At 43.7% G+C, this 18,556-nt stretch overlaps 1 protein-coding gene across 1 annotated transcript in view; it reads left to right on the top strand.

Moving 5' to 3' along the window:
- The window catches only part of BMERB1 (bMERB domain containing 1), a 652,653-nt gene that overhangs the window by 18,430 nt on the left and 615,667 nt on the right, over positions 1–18,556 (top strand). The gene's annotated exons all lie outside the window — the stretch shown is intronic.

Below are 18,556 nucleotides of genomic sequence, written 5' to 3'. Positions count from 1 at the left end.
CCTAATAGCCTCCTCTGAACTTGTTCCATTTTCTTTTCTACTTAATCAGCCCTGATCTTTCTCTCTCTCTTTCTCTGTCTCTCTTTCTCCCCCGTGTGACTCTTACTCTCTCTCTCTCTCTCTCTCACACACACACACACACCACACACACAACACACAACACACATGTATATCTGTGCTGTTCTACGATATTTAAAAACTTGGGTAACAAACGATGAGGATCCCCTTGTCATCATCTCAGATGTAAGTGTCAAAAATAGAATACTCAATTTAAAAGTGACAGGTGTCTCATACCAAGGTGTGACATGAGAGCAGGTAGGCAGAGGTCTTCAAACCTTTTGATGCCGGGACCCCCTCTTAAAAAAACTTTAGGTGTAAGGACCCCCTCCTGATAAAAATTTCTAGAACCTGGTACTCCTCATCATCAATAATAAACATCCCCATTTCACACAGCAAATCATTTTTACTGTGAGGAAATAATATTAAACAGTGTTTAGCAAATCAAAGATCAGCGAGTGTGGGGGTGTGGTCAAGGGTGTGGCTAAAAACAAAGGTCCTCATTTATTAGGAATTGACATGGGGCAGAGCTGCAAGTCTTTTTGCTACACTGCCACACTCCAATACAAAAGGGCAGGAATGGACCATATTTATGAAATACAGTACATTTCTGTCCGTTCCCCCTGCGCTGGCGCACAATTGCTGCCTAGTGCCAACAGAGTCAGGATTGTATTTGTGCAGGAAGGGGCACCTTCCTGCACAAAAACAATCCAGAAAGGCATTGTACCTCTTTCTACATGTGTGGCAGATAGCAGCACACATGGAAAGAGAAAAAAAACAAGGAGAAATTAAAACATTTCTCCTCATTATGCGTGCTCTGGGGAGAGGTAAGGATTTGGTACTGCTCCAGTTTATGTGATTTTGTAAATCTGGGGCAGCGTCAAAATCCATCTGTGTTGCATAAGAACACCCACCACTACACCTGTGGAACACCTCCTTGACGCAAAGTAAGGCAATGCAGCGACTTGCTCTGCCTTGCCTTACTCCATGTCTACAAGGCCATTCAATCCACTCAGGGTGGCTTTGAGTCAGCTCATAGGTACGATTGAGAGGCGTGTGATGCTGGAGCATCAAAAAAAGTGATGCTCCAGCAGCGCAAGCCTCTCATAAATAAACCCAAAATATTCTCTAAATGTTTTTAAGTCTTTCACCGCCAGGTAGCTACATATAAAATAATAGCCAGCTGAAATGAAAAATAAATAAAATAAAGTTGTTACTCATTGGGAAATGCACTGTAGTGCATTATGAAACCTCTAATAGTTAATGCACTGCAGAGGTCTATGTTTAACCGGAGAGCAACAGAACTAAGGCCCTCATTACAACCCGCCAGGGCTGTTTTGGCTGAAGCACCGCCAACAGGCTGGCGGTGCTTCAGAGGGGATTGCGACCGCGGTCGCACCGCCGGGACCGGCGGTTTCCCGCCACATTTGCCCCGGCGGTGATAATCCGCCAGGGCAGCGCTGCCCAGGGGATAACGAGTCCCCCTACCGCCAGCCTTTTCCTGGCGGTTTGAACCACCAGGAAAAGGCTGGCGATACGGGGAGTCGCGGGCCTTTGAGGGGCCCCTGCACTGCCCATGCCACTGGCATGGGCAGTCCAGGGGCCCCCTGACAGGGCCCCGTGCAGCTTTTCACTGTCTGCATAGCAGACAGTGAAAAGCGCGACAGGTGCAACTGCACCCGTCGCACGGCCGCAACACCGCCGGCTCCCATGTTGCGGCCCACATCCCCGTTGGGCCGGCGGGATGTCATAATGGGCACCGCGGGAGTGCAGCCGCACGGCGGTTACAACTTGCCGGGCGGCGGTTGCCACCCGCCAATGTTGTAATGACCCCTAAATCTTTGTTAGTACAGTTGAGAATAGTGACTTGTGTATTTTTAGTGCCATGAGGTCACAGCCTGTGACAGAATGCACTGTGAATATATAAAAAGGCATTATTTTATACTTGCATTGCAAACAGTATAATATAGGCCACTACAAAAAGGTTTATTATAAAACTGTGCTTCCAAAATGTGGATTTAAGTAATATCAGAGCATATGCAATACCTTTTTTTTTTTAATAGCTGTCCCTTTAACACCTCCAGGTGAAGTAAGCGCTGGGTAAATACAATTACAATTAAAAGCATGCACTTTACAGCTCAGTTGTTAACTCTTCGCACTACCCCTCAAAAAAAGAAAAATGTTTGTCCTCACAAAGCTTTGATCATTTAAAGCTGTTCCCAAGCACCCTTTACATTTGCAGATCAGTTCGTAAAGCACATTTGCTTTTCATTCAGGAAGCAGAAGCCCTGGGCTGAAAGTCTCTTTAGCTGTCTGTGCAGCTTTCACAGCACAGGAGACTCAAATTAAAGTTCAGCTGAGGCATTTTAAGGATCAGCTGGGGGAATGTGCGACCCCCTTTCCAGGTCTCCACGGCCCCCCTTGGGGTCCCGACCCCCAGATTGAAGACCTCTGAGGTAGAGGGTCAAAGACCGTAACAAACCAGTGATTAATACATTACAGATCAATATAACATTCTCCATACAACACTATATATTTGAGGTGTTACTGCCCCAATAAAAATCTCTCTAAGGTTCGCCAGGCCCCCACACCAAATCGCATCCCCAAATTCAAGGATCACAGGGCACCCCCGGTACCACAACCCCAGACATCTGAAAATGCTTCACCACATACAATGAACATCTCCTCACTGAGGAAGTATTGTCCTGAGGGCACTCAAGATATCTATCTTCGTGACTATTGCCCGACTAGTGATATGGATAGCATCCTCCTTATGGAGGAAGAAATACCAATGGAGGAGGTCCGAGCAGCCCTAGCTAGAATGCCAGGCTGAAAATCACTGAGGCCAGATGGACTTTTGGCTTTCTTTTACAAAGCTTTCATTAATTTACTGCCAGCACACCGCACCGGGGTTTTAATTGTATATTAGACCAATCCATTGTCACACACACAGGGCTAGAATTGCATATTACACTCTTACTGAAGTCAGGAAAAGACCTGGTTGAATGTCAATCATACCGATTAATTGTTCTGCTTAACATCGATGTAAAGATCTGCACCTAGATCCTGGTCTTGCATCTGCACACAATATGGTCCTACTTCATAGCTCCTCAGCAAGTAGGAGTTGTCAAAGCCCGTCACATGATGGATAACACCAGGTTGGCACTTACCCTCATAAAAGGAGCAAAGAGGTTTCACACACAACGGTCCGTCTATCGCTAGACATGCATAAGGCCTTAGATAGGGTAAACTGACCCTAAATCTCTAAAGTTGTAGAGAAGACCCCCAAAGCTCACATGATGCAACAAATGATCTTAACAAACTACCAAAAACCAACAACAAGGATCAAAGGTAATGATAAATACTTCCCTCACCTGCCGATCGCCAGCGGCACCCAACAGAGTGGCCTGCTCTCCCCACTAATCTTCTCATTCACAATGGAACATTTAATCCAAAGAGTGCAATATAACCCGAACATAAACAGAGTTAGGGTCGGCGCATGGAAACACAAACTGGTGCTTTATGATGATGATATGCTTGCTTACCGAGCCAGATTCCTCTGTCACAGCACTGAAGCAGGAACTAGCATTTTCACTGAGGCTTCAGTCTTCCTGGCCAACTATTCCAAATCATGTGGTATGGGGATACTCTCCACATTCTTAGCCACAGGCACTATCTATCAAAATAATGGCTTCTCTGGGACAAAGAGGCCTATAAAATATCTTGGTGTATATGTGCCTAACTCCACGATGAATCTCTATCACTGTAATATTCCTCCTGTCTCTATATAGAGACCTATACCGTTGAGGCCTGCTAGAATTTACAAGGTTCAGAAGCCTCACATTGATGAACAATTAATTTTCTACTGAGATTGCTGTATATAGCGCAGATTCATGCTCCATGATAGATCAGAACCAGACTCGGCTCCTTAAAGTTGTCTAGAAAAATCGATCTCCCAGAGTTGTCAGGGCCACTGTTTACAAAAGCACAACTAACAGTAGATTGGGGTTGCCCAACATATGCACATATATCTACAAGCAGCGCAATTCGGACCAGCCTTTGATTGGAACTACAACCCAGGCAACAAAAACTGAGTCGACGTGGAAAAATACTTCTAACAGATCCCCATGCACCATAACCTTTTGATCCCCCAAGAAGCCCGAATGGGGTCCCGCCCCTCCCCCGCTAAAGACCACACAGATCCTTTTAGAAATGTGCTAACAAGTTACACGCAAGTCCAGTTCCACCACTTTCCCCTCTCCAGTGTATCCTATAGTTGTAATCCTGACTCCCTCACTGGCATCCACGATGACCACTTTAACAGCTAGAAAGACAACTATCCTCTTGTCTTGGGCGAGCTATACTCAGACTCTGACCTATGGCCGCAGGAAGAGATACAGGAACAGTATCAGCTGAATACGCCAGACAACTAAGAACTAATACAGCTTTTGCAGTTTTCTGGCACTGGGGAGGTCAAGGGAAAAGCTAGGCAAGAGCAGATCCCAGTGGAAAGCATCGTTCATAACAATCTTCGACACAAAGGAATCACATGGCTACAAAGTGCACTCCTAGATCTAGGCCCCAAACCAAGTACACCTGCGTGTGCCAATGGGAAAGGGACCTGGGGACGCTATGGCAGAGGGCTGCAACGTCCTCCATATACACTTCATGTAAAGAAAACTCATACAAATTGCTCATCTGCAGGTTTCTATCCCCAACAAGGATTCAGGGGATGCTTGGCGGTTCAGACTTGTGTTAGAAAAACTGCGGCGGTGAGGCATTCCTGCACATGCCCCATCATCCAATCCTACTGGACAGGAATAGTCGCCCACATTCGATCGAAGCTGGGAATAACACTTCCACTACAGCCATTGGTACATTTTGAATTTAGTGTGGTCAAATACATAACATATAACAATGTGTACACTAGAATACAGCAAAAATGATGAATCGTTGACTAAGAAGTAATTCAGAAACAATGACGCAACAGCCACTTTTTCAAAGTTGAGAGGAGGACTGAGCAGTTGATGTGCAGAATTTATATTGTCCAGTTTATAATAACATACCATAGTCGATACATTTATGCGTTCCTAAAGTTTTCCACATGGGGATGTTCCAAAATGCATTGCCTAACTCTTGGACATTCGGTTTGTCATGTTATGCTGCTACACATTTTTTGGTATAGCGCTGCATGCTCCAATTACTTGGCCTCTCAGCGCTGACTGCACAAGCATCATTGTATAATCTTGCAGCATTTGCAGTGACCAGCAATACTGAACATTACATAATGATTGCGAATCTCAGTACCCGTAGATTACAGTTAACGTTCATGGGTGACATTTATATTAGGGGTATTAGGTGCCCCACTGCCCTCTGATTCGGTCATTCACCCCCAGGGGTCATGAAGGCAGCCTCAGGAAATGAAAGTACTTTCTGTGGCTTCCACTCCATGCCATTCCACCAGATTTTCAGCGGCAAATTACGGGCCATTGTGGGACTAAAGGTTGGCGAAGGGATCAGCCGTGTCATATTATTGGGGGTGGGGTGAGGTCAAAAGCTGGCTGATGTCACTTCCGCTATCCTTGGCATTTGATGAATCAACATCTGTGTAAGGTTTCTTAATCCGCATTGGTATAGTTTATAGCAAGCAGTACTTCCTGAATATTAAATACTCATAAAGGTATCACTATAAAACATGCCCATGCTATATTTAATTTTTTATACAACCCCAGTTTTAGTTCTATGTATAAAATTACTGTTGCACAATAAAAGTGCAATTTACTTGATGACGTCTGTACCTGCATAGACCCTTTACTGAAGTGTCTGTTGGTCATAATACTCTGCACCACATATGCTTCTGTGTAGGCCATATTAACCTAGGGCAATGGTGTTCACTGTTCACCTCAGCATGCGTCATACCAATAAAATTCTGTTAGTGGATAAAATCCAGGGGCTTGGCTCCATTTGCTTCTGTGTGGACTCTGTATAGCATGTATAGCATTTTACTTGTGGCTCAATACTGGCATGAGGTATGGGGCTCCTTCCGCCCCTGAGTGAACTCCATAGAGTAATTTACTGGCTGCTTTACCAGGACCCTTGGGATTGCGCTTCTGCCACTCCTTGGTAGGCTCCGTATATTATTGGCTGGTGGTTTAACAACTTGTTAGCACCCTTCTGAGTAGGCTTCCATCAAGCGTGCATCATTGAGAGCTTCTTCTCTGTCCAGACGCACCCTTGGAATGCCCTCGGAAAGAGAATAAGGATCTTTAGTAGATACCTTGAATTCAGAAAGCAGTAAAGACTTGGCTTCTCACAAAATTGGGACTTTCTGACTAGAAATACTGACTGCCTTGAAGCAATTCCTCATGCTCGCTTTGTATTCCATTTCATAAGTAAGATGCTCCTATACTCCCCCAAGACAAGTGGGGCACATTCTCTGGGCCTCATGCAAAGCACACTACTCATAGGCGATACCACTGCCAACACCCTTCTGCGATCATGCATAAAATATGCAGTAGCTACTTGATCAACCACCTTTGGAACCTCAACAAGCAAGTAATCAATCAAGAAGATTTCTAAAGCGCGTGGCTACCCAAATAGGATTTCCCAGAGCTGGCAGAAAGAAGACCAAAGACGGCCAAGGTAGACTTCAAAAAGCTACGTTTTCAACAACTTAAGAAACAGTGCAAAGGCATTGCACAAATTGAATTTGTGAGGCAGAGCATTCCATAATTTTGTCCACAGAAAAGGCAAAGGACCGAGCTCCCTACTTCCCAGTCTTATGTTAGGAATAGAGGCAATATTCACTCTGCTTGAGATAGTTCCTGCTAAGGAGTGCAAGGATGGATCAGAGATCTGATGTCTTAAGGGTCAGCCCGATGCCTGGCTCTGCGTACATAACATTGAGCCTTGAACTTAGTACGCTGGCAAACAGGGAGAAAATGCTGCTGACGTAGATGCCGTGAGACTAAGATGTTACGAGAAGTGTGACTTAAAGGCGGGCCGCAACATTCTGGACAGTCTGTAGCTGCTTTAGCTGCTTTAGTAAACTACATTGCTATAGTCAAGTCTTGGAACTATAAGGGCTGCACAACATTTGTTTGCCTGTTTAGACGCAAGTACCATAAGGTTTTTCTTAAACACCTAAGCAGTCTAAAGCAGCATGCTGCTACCTCGGTGATCTGTCGATCCATGGTCAGTCTGTCATCCAACCAGACGCCAAGGTCTTTGATCAACTGACTAGGAGCAGGGCACGTGCCTAGTTCATTGCCCATCAGTGAGGCCCCCATGGCTGTAGTTGGTTGCCTAATATGAGTAACTCGGTTTTGCTGCCGTTTAGTTTGGGGCAGTTAATCTACATCCAGTTGCCACTTCCTTAAAACAAGGAACCATACTGGGAGTGCTACTCTTGCTCATTGTGGAGAGCGGGATTACAATCTGTGTGTCATCTGCAGAAGTGTAAATGGAAACATGATACTTTTCAGCCATGTTAGCCGGTGGTCGCCTATATATGTTAGACAGAGTGGAAGTTAAAGAGGATCCTTGAGGAACTCCATGAGGCAGATTCTATATGCCTGATATGAAAGGTTTGGGAAGTATCTGAAGGGCGCGGCCGTCCAAAAATAACAAACTGGATGTGAACTGACCCTTGAATTCCAAACTCCGCCATTCTATGAAGGAGCACCCGATTCAACACGGTGTCAAGCATGGGCACCCATTCACCAAAATGCCAGGGGTAGCGGAAGTGAAATCCGGCACCCTTTGGCCTTAATGATGTCACAGCAAGTGATGTCACATGACCTTAACCCGCATGACATCACAATAATTGCGGTCACTCTTACCCTCATTCACTCATTCTCACTCTCCTGCTCACTCTTACTCTCATCTACCTATACATTCTCACTCACACACCTTCACACACACACACACCCACACACTATCCCACATACTAACATACATGCTCACACATACACACTCTGAACCACACTCTCTTTCATCTACATGCACTCATATAAAATGCACTGAAAATTCACTTACCTGAGATGCCAGTGGTGATTCTGTTCCAGGTGTGCTGTTCCACCTGTTTATGACAGTAATAGTGAATGATTGAATATTAATCACTACTAATGAAATAAAGAATTAGCAGAAAAAGAGGCTGAAGCCTGACGCTGGTAATGCGAGCTACTCCTGAGCACTTGGGAATAATTCTGTCACCTCTGAGGCCAGGGGTCGCAGAGGTCTAGCCGGAGGTCGCAGCTGCGACCCCTGACGCCCCCTAAGCAACGTCCCTGGTGTCAAAGGCAGCGCCTAAATCCAATAAAATCAGTGCTGTGGCTCCTCCTGTATGCAATTCCTGCCTCAATTGTGAGGTGACCACTAACAAAGCTGTTTCATTACTGTGCTCTGCACAAAAGACAGACTGAGACACACACACACACACATAGTAAGTTATAACACATGCAGTGTCTCTTGGATAATAGTAACTACACACAGACAGTTGACACAGTAAGTTACGACATGTGCAGTGTTTCTTGGATGAGAAATAGCAACACACACAGACACTTCCCTCGTTATCCATCTGCACGTGTGAGTTGTGGGGCAGTGTTGAAGCACCACACAAGCTTCAGTAACTTAGCAACAGGGCTGAGGAAGTCTCCGTTTAAATAGGCGACTATTGACCCAGACCAGTATTTTCTTTACTCCTGGGTGGCAGATCTGTAACACACCAATTGCCACTGGTGACTAATTATGAAAACTAAATTGAAGGTTGAGAAATCAGAAATATTCGTGGACATCTGTTTAAGAAAGAATGCCCATGTGACATGTTACTAGAAGTGGGCAATCATGAGGCACGATTATTTAGTGGAAGGCATCACAAACACCGGGTATGTTCTATATATTGGAGCTTTAGAAGTAGTGAATATCAACCACTTTTTCCGAGTTGACTCATTCACGAATGAGTGAGTAGCTTTTAAGCTGAAAGGAATGGCTCAATGTTTAAGTCAGACGTGACATCTGTTTGGCGGACCTGTTGTCACCAGTTATTTCAAATATACATAACATGAGTTTTGGCACCATCCAGAGTATTTCTTTCGCCCCTCGTGGTATTAGCTGTTTACTGTATCATTCTGCCTCGTTTAGAAAGCGGCTTTACACTGCATGAGTGACTATTTTACACTTGAAAAGTACTTGACTTTTTACACATTTAGGGCCAGATGTAGGAAGCCGTTTGCATGGTGCAAACTGCGAAAATCGCAGTTTGCGCCATGCAAACGGCCTAACGCGATGCACATTCACAAATTGCGAGTCGGTACCGACTCGCAATTTGTGAATGCGACTCGCAAATAGGAAGGGGTGTTCCCTTCCTATTTGAGACTCGCATCGCAATTCAGAATTGCTTTGTGACCGCGAATGCGGTCGCAAAGCAACTCGCAGTCACCACCAGTGTCACACTGGTGGTAATTCATTCGCAACAGGGAAGGGGTCCCCATGGGACCCCTTCCCCTTTGTGAATGTTGCCCAGAATGTTTTTTTCAGAGCCTACACTGAAAAAACGAAACCAAATGGTTTCGGTATTTTTTTCATTTTGCAACTCCTTTTCCTTTAAGGAAAACGGCTGCAAAATGAAAAAAAAAATGCTTTATTAAAAAGCAGTCACAGACATGGAGGTCTGCAGTCTTCAGCAGGCCACCATCCCTGTGAGTGCAAGGACTCGCTATGGGGTCGCAAAATGCGACCCGCCTCATTAATATTGATGAGGTGGGTCTTTGCGACCCCATAGCGAGTCGCAGACGGTGTCTGAGACACCGTTCTGCATCCGAGATTGCGACTCGGAAATTGCGAGTCAGACAGACTCGCAATTTCCGAGTTGCAATCTCGGAGTTTGCTACATGTGGCCCTAAATTCCTTATCTCATACGAGCAGTGCCTGCAATTAATTGTCTTTTTGTTTTATCCTCATGATTGTTCACTCCAGAAGGCGCTCTTTAATGTTTTATTTATGACTCAAAGTGTAAGCCAGGCCTACCATGTTTGCTAATACCTGTTTTACACAGTACTTAACTGCAGCAGTTGAACTATTTCTAAATGCTCCCAAAGTTGGCAGGGATATTAACTGAGGCACGAGGTCGAAATGATAGACAAGAATCACAAATTTTGCTTGGATAAGAAAGGTTAGCCAGGTCTTTCTCTTCCAGTCAACTTAGCGTCTAGACCCCTTGTCCCCAGTGTAGCCTCCTTTATGTGGTTAGCATTTGTGATTATGGCCTGCCGTTGTGCATAATTACGAATCTGCTGCATTAGCCGCATAATTCATCATCTGCCACCTAATCTGCAGATTTCAGTAAAAATGTTTTTAGCTCTGGTTTGTAACTTATCACACACTGGAACTCCTGAAGCTCTGCAGGAAATACCTGCACACCTTTCTTCGTCCCATTTTTGTGCTCAGATTTTGAAGATGTTGTCCCTTCACCTGGCTTTAATTTCCCCAGAATGCAATTCCTGATGAATTGTGTGAAATGCTGTGTATTTTATTACCAGCATGAACACAGATCCTACATGGGTAACATACATTTAATACATGGTAGAAAATGATTACTATCATTTTTCAGTGACTTTGATTTCATCAAATATTTCAGTAGAGTTTCTTGTTGAGAAGGAGCACTTAATATCAGGGAAGAAAACAATGTCAGATGCAAAAACTGGTTCATGTCATAATACTCCACACCTGTTATTTATAGTCCAGTTATCGTTGACCTAGATCAATGTCCACACCATTTCTTTTTTCACTCAACCCCGTTCTCTCTTCTTCTAAGGACGTACCAGAGTCCTGAAAACAGAATTCTTCTTCAGTTCTTTAAGAGGCTGTTAGAGGGTGGAGACAGCTACAGGAGCACGGTATCAAAAAAGTGTCCCTGTGGTTTCATGAATATCAAATAAACAATCAGTGGTCAACAAGATTTGACCTGTCTTAAAGTAATCACCGTTTTTATCTATATAGCAGCGGGAAAAAATACACAGAATGTGCCTCATAATTTGCATTTAATGGCACATTAGAACACTGAAATGTTGAGTGTCTCAGGGCCAGTTGTGGCTGGTAGGGGCCTTCTGCTTCAACATTCCAATGCCAGTCTCTCTCTTTCTCCCTTTTTATTTCCAAACATTCTGCCCACAGTGGGGGGAGGGGTGCAATATGCTCATAGCAGTATAGCCTTTGCGCCTCAGGCTATACCCCTTGTATTAGGCCCTCTCCCCCTTATATGCCTGATGCACTGGCTTATAACTCGGGTTCTGTGCCTTTAATAACCAATATGGCCCGCAGCAGCAGGCTATAGCACTATAATATATCACCTAATGTAGACTTGTCATGTTCAATATTAAGTAAACCCTGCCACATAATGAAATCCTTTCACATAAATCATCTGGCTATGCACTCGCCACCCTTACTGCAGACAGCACTTCATGTTTAAGATGCTCCTGCTGCAATAAAGAAGTTCAGTTTAACAGGATTTGCTGCACTTTGGAGTAGACATCAAGTAAATAATAGTAAATTAGGTACTTGCTTTCGACTTCATTAACGGTCTTTTTCTAGGAATCAGACTATAAAGACATTAAAAAAACATGTTTGGAAGGGTGAGCATGGTCTCTCTATGAAGTGTGGTAAATGGACATCAGATGATTACATTTTGCATTGGCCAAACAGAAGAAAAATTTAAAAACATCGGTTTTTTGTCTTCATTGTGTGTCTCCACTTAGTGTATTTGCATGTGTATTGTGCAGTTTAACATCCACTTTGAAATACTGTACTACACACATCAGTTGAGTAAAGGGGAATAGATGTCTGAGCTGCCCAGTGGACTGGATTTTGCTCCCATGCGCTGACAGTCTGATTGCTTCTTGTAATTTCCATGGCAACCGTTTGTTGATTAGTGCTGAAGGCCTTGTCACAAGGTGAGTGTTTCCCGCACATGTCTGGCTGCGGTCGGGAACTGATGGGGCCTCCGCTGTCTGAAGAGACAGCGCCTGTGTGCCATGTCCACTGAAAGGACTGGAGCACAGCGGCTGTTTATATATCTAAAGATGCTGATCATTCCCACGTAGCGTCAAACCGTCACTCAGAGCAAATATCCTCAGAAAATCGTGCAAAGCAATCCTCCATCACAATGGTGGCAATTAGTGGACAGAGGTGTAACAAAAAATGATGCCCCCCTCAGAATATGAAGAGAGTCCCCTTAGTCTTCCAAATCTCTCAGACATTCATTGTCTTTTGGCTAAATGGGGGCCTCCTGAAGCTTTTGGGAGCACCTGAAGGGTTGGAACTCCCCTTGCACCACAGGGGCTGCAGGGGACTGAGTTACATCCGTGTGGGGAGAATGCAAGATCAGTCACCAAAGTGGATGAAAGTGGCGCAGTTCAGTCTAAGGCCCAAGTGAACGGGCAACGAGCTCATCCACACCTACATTCTTGTATGTATTCACTCAACTAGTAGTTTAAACTACAACTGTACACCCTGCACAGCCACAGCTGGCGGACAGGGATACTGCCTTCGCTGCCAGGACTCTTACAATAATATTTTTTGCGCGAGCCTTTTCAATGTTTACAGGTGTTCCTACCCTGATAAAGAGAACAAAGAAGGCCTGCTATTTGAATATCATGCATTATTGGTCAAATAATGCTGCGCACACAATTTGACGTGAGCCAGTACAGCATATGACATTACAGTGAGGGCACAAACCACTGACCTTGGAATCCTGCTTCGAGTGCACGCAGGAGTTTGAAACGGAAGTGGAATTTACCTTTTGCATTCAGGGCCAAAACATCTGAATGAGAAAGTGCAAGGGAAATCTTGTGTCCTGCTCACCTGCACAGTCTCAAACAACGTTGTCAACAAAAACTGTGTCCACCCAAGTCAGTTTCACAAAAAAAATAACTGACTGAGAGCGTTCTACGCTATGGTAATCCTGCCCCTGTTGTCTCTGCTTCTGAGACCCCGAGGTCACATATACAACCAGGAGGGACAGAGGAGTGTCCATCTCCCAGCCTCCGAATGCTGACTGCTAACAAAGTCCACAAAAATCCCAAAGTATCTTCACCTGGAGGTCAGGGTTTCGCTAAATCTTTTACTGAAAGCTGAGGGCACAATGTGTACAGGGATAAAACATGCAGCTGTTGATCAATGTGATTTAAGATTATCAGCTTTTTGGATGAAGTGGCTCAATATACATTGCATTGTGAGTCTTGTGTTTGTAGAAGTACAGATTAGGCCATAGAATTCAGAGGCTATTTTCAATATCTCTTTGAGTGGACACATAACATCTGAGATGCCAGGGAAATTGTGGCATCATTATAAGTTTTGATGGATGCTTAGCAGAGGTTGTACTGCATATGCACCCCCAGAATATTGTAGTATAAGAATACCGAGGACCGAGTATCGAGGGGCAGAATCATACGGTAAGTGCATTTAGGGAAGCATATATTTACAGTTCTTAATTTCACACCCGCAAACCTTGAATGAATATGTTCCAAGCAGGTATATGTATGTGGAGTTACACATAGAAGTCCTAGACGTACCTGTTGATGCTATTTTTTATAGTTTGTCCTTGGAATTCTGTCCCATGGATATCCTGCTTTCGATATTCAGGGTGCGCTTTCTTTATAAATTCTGCACGGTCTTTGAAGTTGTGTTTTTTTATCATTGAGATAGCATGTATCCCCCCATTGCCTTTTGAGCCATCTGGTTTATTTCTTAAAGTTTTTTTACCAATTGACACTTCTTTTCTGCAACTAGTTGTGTTGTTTGATGGAAATATAAACTTAATTTTTTTCTTATTTTTATTTCATCTTTAAATTAGATTGGAAAGGTTAATCCACACTTTGTTGTGCTTTCAAAATTCAAAACGGACACACCAAAAGTGAATGGAAACGATAAGTGCATTGTGAACTTAACTTCCGCAAACTGTCCTTTCTGTGTAACTTTTTGTTCCTTTTTTTGAGCGTTTGCTTGTTTTTAAAATCCTGGGCTTCTGCTTTATTTTTTAAGCGTAGTTATTTGAATTCCCTCCCTTGCTTTTTTAGACTTATTGTACTTTTATTCCATCTCTTAATATCGCAGTTTTTACAGTTTTTACTTCTTTGAGGAATCATGTCTATTCTTACCACAAGGACCAAAAATGCGATCACCATGGCCACTATGGGCCAGATGTAGCAAGCCATTTGCATGGCGCAAACTGCGAAAAACGCAGTTTGCGCCATGCAAACGGCCTCACGCGATGCTCATTCCCAAGTTGCGAGTCAGTACCGACTCGCAATTTGGGAATGAGACTCGCAAATAGGAAGGGGTGTTCCCTTCCTATTTGCGACTCGCATCGCAATTCAGAGTTGCTTTGTGACCGCGAATGCGGTCGCAAACCAACTCGCAGTTACCACCAGTGTCACACTGGTGGTAACACATTCGCAATTTGCGAATGTCGACATAAATATTTTTTTAGAGCAGGCAGTGGTCCTATGGACCACTGCCTACTCTGAAAAAAACGAAACCAAATGGTTTCGGATTTTTTTTCATTTTGCAACTCGTTTTCCTTTAAGGAAAACGGGCTGCAAAATGAATTAAAAAAAACTGCTTTATTTAAAAAGCAGTCACAGACATGGAGGTCTGCTGACTACAGCAGGTCACCATCCCTGTGAGTGCAGGGACTCCCTATGGGGTCGCAAAATGCGACCCACCTCATGAATATTGATGAGGTGGGTCTTTGCGACCCCATAGCGAGTCGCAGAAGGTGTCTGAGACACCATTCTGCATCCGTTTTTGCGACTTGCAAATTGGGAGTCGCTCAGACTCGCAATTTGCAAGTCACAAAAACGGATTTTGCTACATCTGGCCCTATGACTTTGTCAGTTTTACTTTTCTATAACCTGACATTTTTAGTTCATTATTTAAGGCACTTCAGTCACATGATCTTTCTGCACATGATTCATCCATCTAAGTCATGGCACACACCTACTCAAATTAAACACAATATATAACTAACAAGTCCGCCAACATGCGTTATTGTAGTAGAGGTGAGGGAGAAAGCAGGTGGTCATCAATAGGTCGGTCTGTCCTCCATCACTTTTTTCCTTCCATGGGGAAGAGTGGAGAACAAAACATTCCAGAGAAGCCCTTCTATTCTTGTTATTGGGGTAAGAAATGTGCCCTAAGGTTTTTACATATCTGCCCCACTGTAACTCTTTAGGAAGAGATCCCTACATTTCAAACTTACATGTTTCAAATTTGTATGTATTTTACCTTTTTCCTCTTCTGAAAAATCCATGCTGCCAAGTACTGGAGGATACTTTTTCCGCGTGTGCAGAAGCAGGTTCAGCTGTCTGCGGTACCCTACAACTTCAGTACACAATACAACATCAATCCACACATCAGCTGCTCACACTGCTACACTAACAGCTGCACCTCCTTACTAACCAGTGAAGCACTAACAGCTTTGGCATGGTCTCCTTTGTTGGAGAATGGTGTAGGGAACATTTTAGCCCTGCCTCCCAATCCCAGAAACTTTGAGAACATATTTTTTAACCTTATAGGGTAACAGATCAAGTTTGGAGGTTAAACTGGGAGCTAAAGGTTACACTTAAACCTCTGCACCAGTCGAACACTGTTTCTGAGATTTAAACGTGTACATTTGTGCAGCAGGCACACTGGCCCTACTGGCACTAACAGGAGTCACAACATCTTTTGCCCCAGATGCACAATCCCTTTACAAATCTTTCTGTTCGTTGAAACTGCACCCTGCCAGATAGACACAGACAGCAGTAGCAAGTGTGTGAAGTTGACCAGGTACTTAACAGTATATGTACACGTAACCTTAAAATGATATTAACCTCTCCCACAGGTGCATTAACTTGCCCAGCTAGCTAACTGGTACTGGAGTACGTGACTTGCAGGTTGTATTGCAGAAGCACCATCCCATCTGATCTCAGGGGCACATTTCCAAAGAAGTGGTGCAATGCAGCACAGCCAGCAGACTTGTTGCCTTGCTTCACCCAGACAGCAGAACTGGCCACATCTTTAAAGACATTGCACGGTTCTCCTCTCTCCATGTGCTGGCCAGTCTGGACTGCCTAGTGACAACCAGGCATCGTTGCACCACAGTGCAAGAGTATGGCCAGTATAGTTTTTGTGCAGAAAGGGTTACTCTCCTGCACAAAACTATCCTTTGAGGCTATTTCCTCTGTGCATGTGTGATGCAGAATGCAGCACACCTGCAAAGAGGAAATAATGAGAAAGCAAGATTTGTCTCCTAATCACACCAGTCTCAGACAGACCGACCATTTTGGCGCAAACCTATGTGTACATTTCACTGTAAATATGCGTCAAAATCCATGGGTGGTGGCATGGGAACACCCATGCATCACCAAAGGAATGTCTCTTTGGCGCAAAATGCAAGGCAACACAATGCACTCCGTTACTTTTTCTTACAAAGCCGCTCCTGACAGCTGTGTGGCTTTGTAAATACCAAAAGGGATTTTCCATCAGGCTGCATCAAAAAAGTGACCCACTCTGACACCGAAAAATTGTATTACTGGCCTTATTCTATACATTGGTCCATAAAAGTACATGAACCATGAAGATGCAACAGAACTCATTTTAGCATGCTTACTTGTAGTCCTAATATTATACTGGATTGTACTTGTTTTATTGATCCTCAAAGAAGGATGAAAAGCTTGTTTGGCCCTCTGAGACTTGAAACTGTGAACCTGCTGGTTATGGAAATCTTTGCAGCAGGTGTTATTAATCTGCTGAATCTTCTCACCAGAAAGAGGTTTGCTTCAACTTCCGACTGAAATGCACATTGTCGAATTAATTACTAATGGCCTTCGTCTCTTTAATCGTGAAAATATTTTCTATCTCAAGCACGAGAGACGCCTTATTCCGCATGAAGTTAAGTATTATTGGTTGGGAGATAAAAGGTGTATTGCATGCACTAAAGCTCAGTAATGAAAAATGTGTTTTATTAAATTGTACCTGGCGCTACCCACTTGTTATACTTGAGTGGTCAATATGTAAAATATCGTAGAACGTTTTTAAGATCGTTATTTTTAAAATATGGCTGTTTTTCCTCGACTTCAAAGAAAGTGGTCAGAGAAATGAAATTTCGGGATGTTCTTCTTGCGGTAGGCAATTGTATTTGTGCATTGAAGGGTTTTATGTAATTGTATTTAGTGTGCTATTTTATGCCCACATTTTAAGAGTACTGCTCAATGAAATAAAATAAATGATAGTACGTTTTTGGATGTAAAAATGAAAAACAATTTAAAAAAAATTACAAGTTCTTTACTGTCCGCTATAAGTTATTTGCTTAAGATTTTCAAATGATATGATTGGTATGATGAATGTAACTTTAACAAATGGTTTGGAAAGGAAAAAAAGCTGATGAAGTCAGAAGAGGTGGGATACGGGGAAAATGATATTTTTCTATAACTCTTTCTCTTCTTCTTCCTCAAACCTTCAGCTACTACCTCACATCATCTTTCAAAATCTGTCCATGGTTCTCCTTCTTTGCTTCCCTCTTTTTATATCTTTAGAAATTCTATCGATGGAGTCAGAGGGGAAGATTTTACTAATTTTTTCACAGCCATTGTCTTCCCCGCTATATGTTGCTTTCTCACCCAGCTGCCTGCTTCCTGCACTGTACTCCGTTCCCGCATTGTACACGCCGTTCTTGCTGTTCTTGCTAATGCTACCGGTATCTTTTCACCTGCATAGCCTTTTGACTGCACATGATTACATTGTATTTCATTCTGTAACAGCTCTATAACATTGTATCTCCTCTGCTGTATTCTGCATACCCATTAACTTGTTTGGCTGTAATTTCCTGTTATTCTACTGTTCCCGCCGCTCCTCTGCTGCTGCTAGTTTTTTCTTTCATTCGTCTAGCAGATCTCTCCTGCCTCCCAGCACCCCTCACCAGGACCTACCTAATAGAGGCCACAGCGCAGCTGCAGGGCGGCCGCATGCAGGGGGCACGCCAAAGGCACGCCAAAGGCACGCCAGTCTGCGCTCACTCGCGCCTGGACCGCACCCAGCACTAGGAACCCTGCTCCTTCCTCCCAGCGCTGCTACACCGGTGCAGAGCTCTGAGCTTTGGACACCGGATGCATTGACAACAACAACTGCTGCTGCGTGACTTAGATTGTTTAAAATTGGACTATGCCTTATATATCCCCTGGCTTGCTTACATTGATTATTCTACTGAATCTATGTTTAACATAATGATAAAATCGGACCCAGAACAAGTTTCAACACTTTCAAATAAATTAATCAAGTATAGGTTCCTGCAATATAGGTCCGACAGCAGGAGAGCCATCGAAATGATGACATCTACAGTTGGTGTATAGATGTCCTTTTCCCTTGAGGAAAGTAGTAACGGATATTTATCCAGCATTACTAACATACAGCATTGTTTCATCCTGATAAGATTTAGGCCCTCATTACAACTCTGGCGGTCGGT

Source organism: Pleurodeles waltl, chromosome 10 (assembly GCF_031143425.1).
Source record: "Pleurodeles waltl isolate 20211129_DDA chromosome 10, aPleWal1.hap1.20221129, whole genome shotgun sequence".
Taxonomy (NCBI): domain Eukaryota; kingdom Metazoa; phylum Chordata; class Amphibia; order Caudata; family Salamandridae; genus Pleurodeles; species Pleurodeles waltl.
Note: the sequence above shows the minus strand (reverse complement) of the source record. Positions and strands in the feature narration are given on the sequence as shown.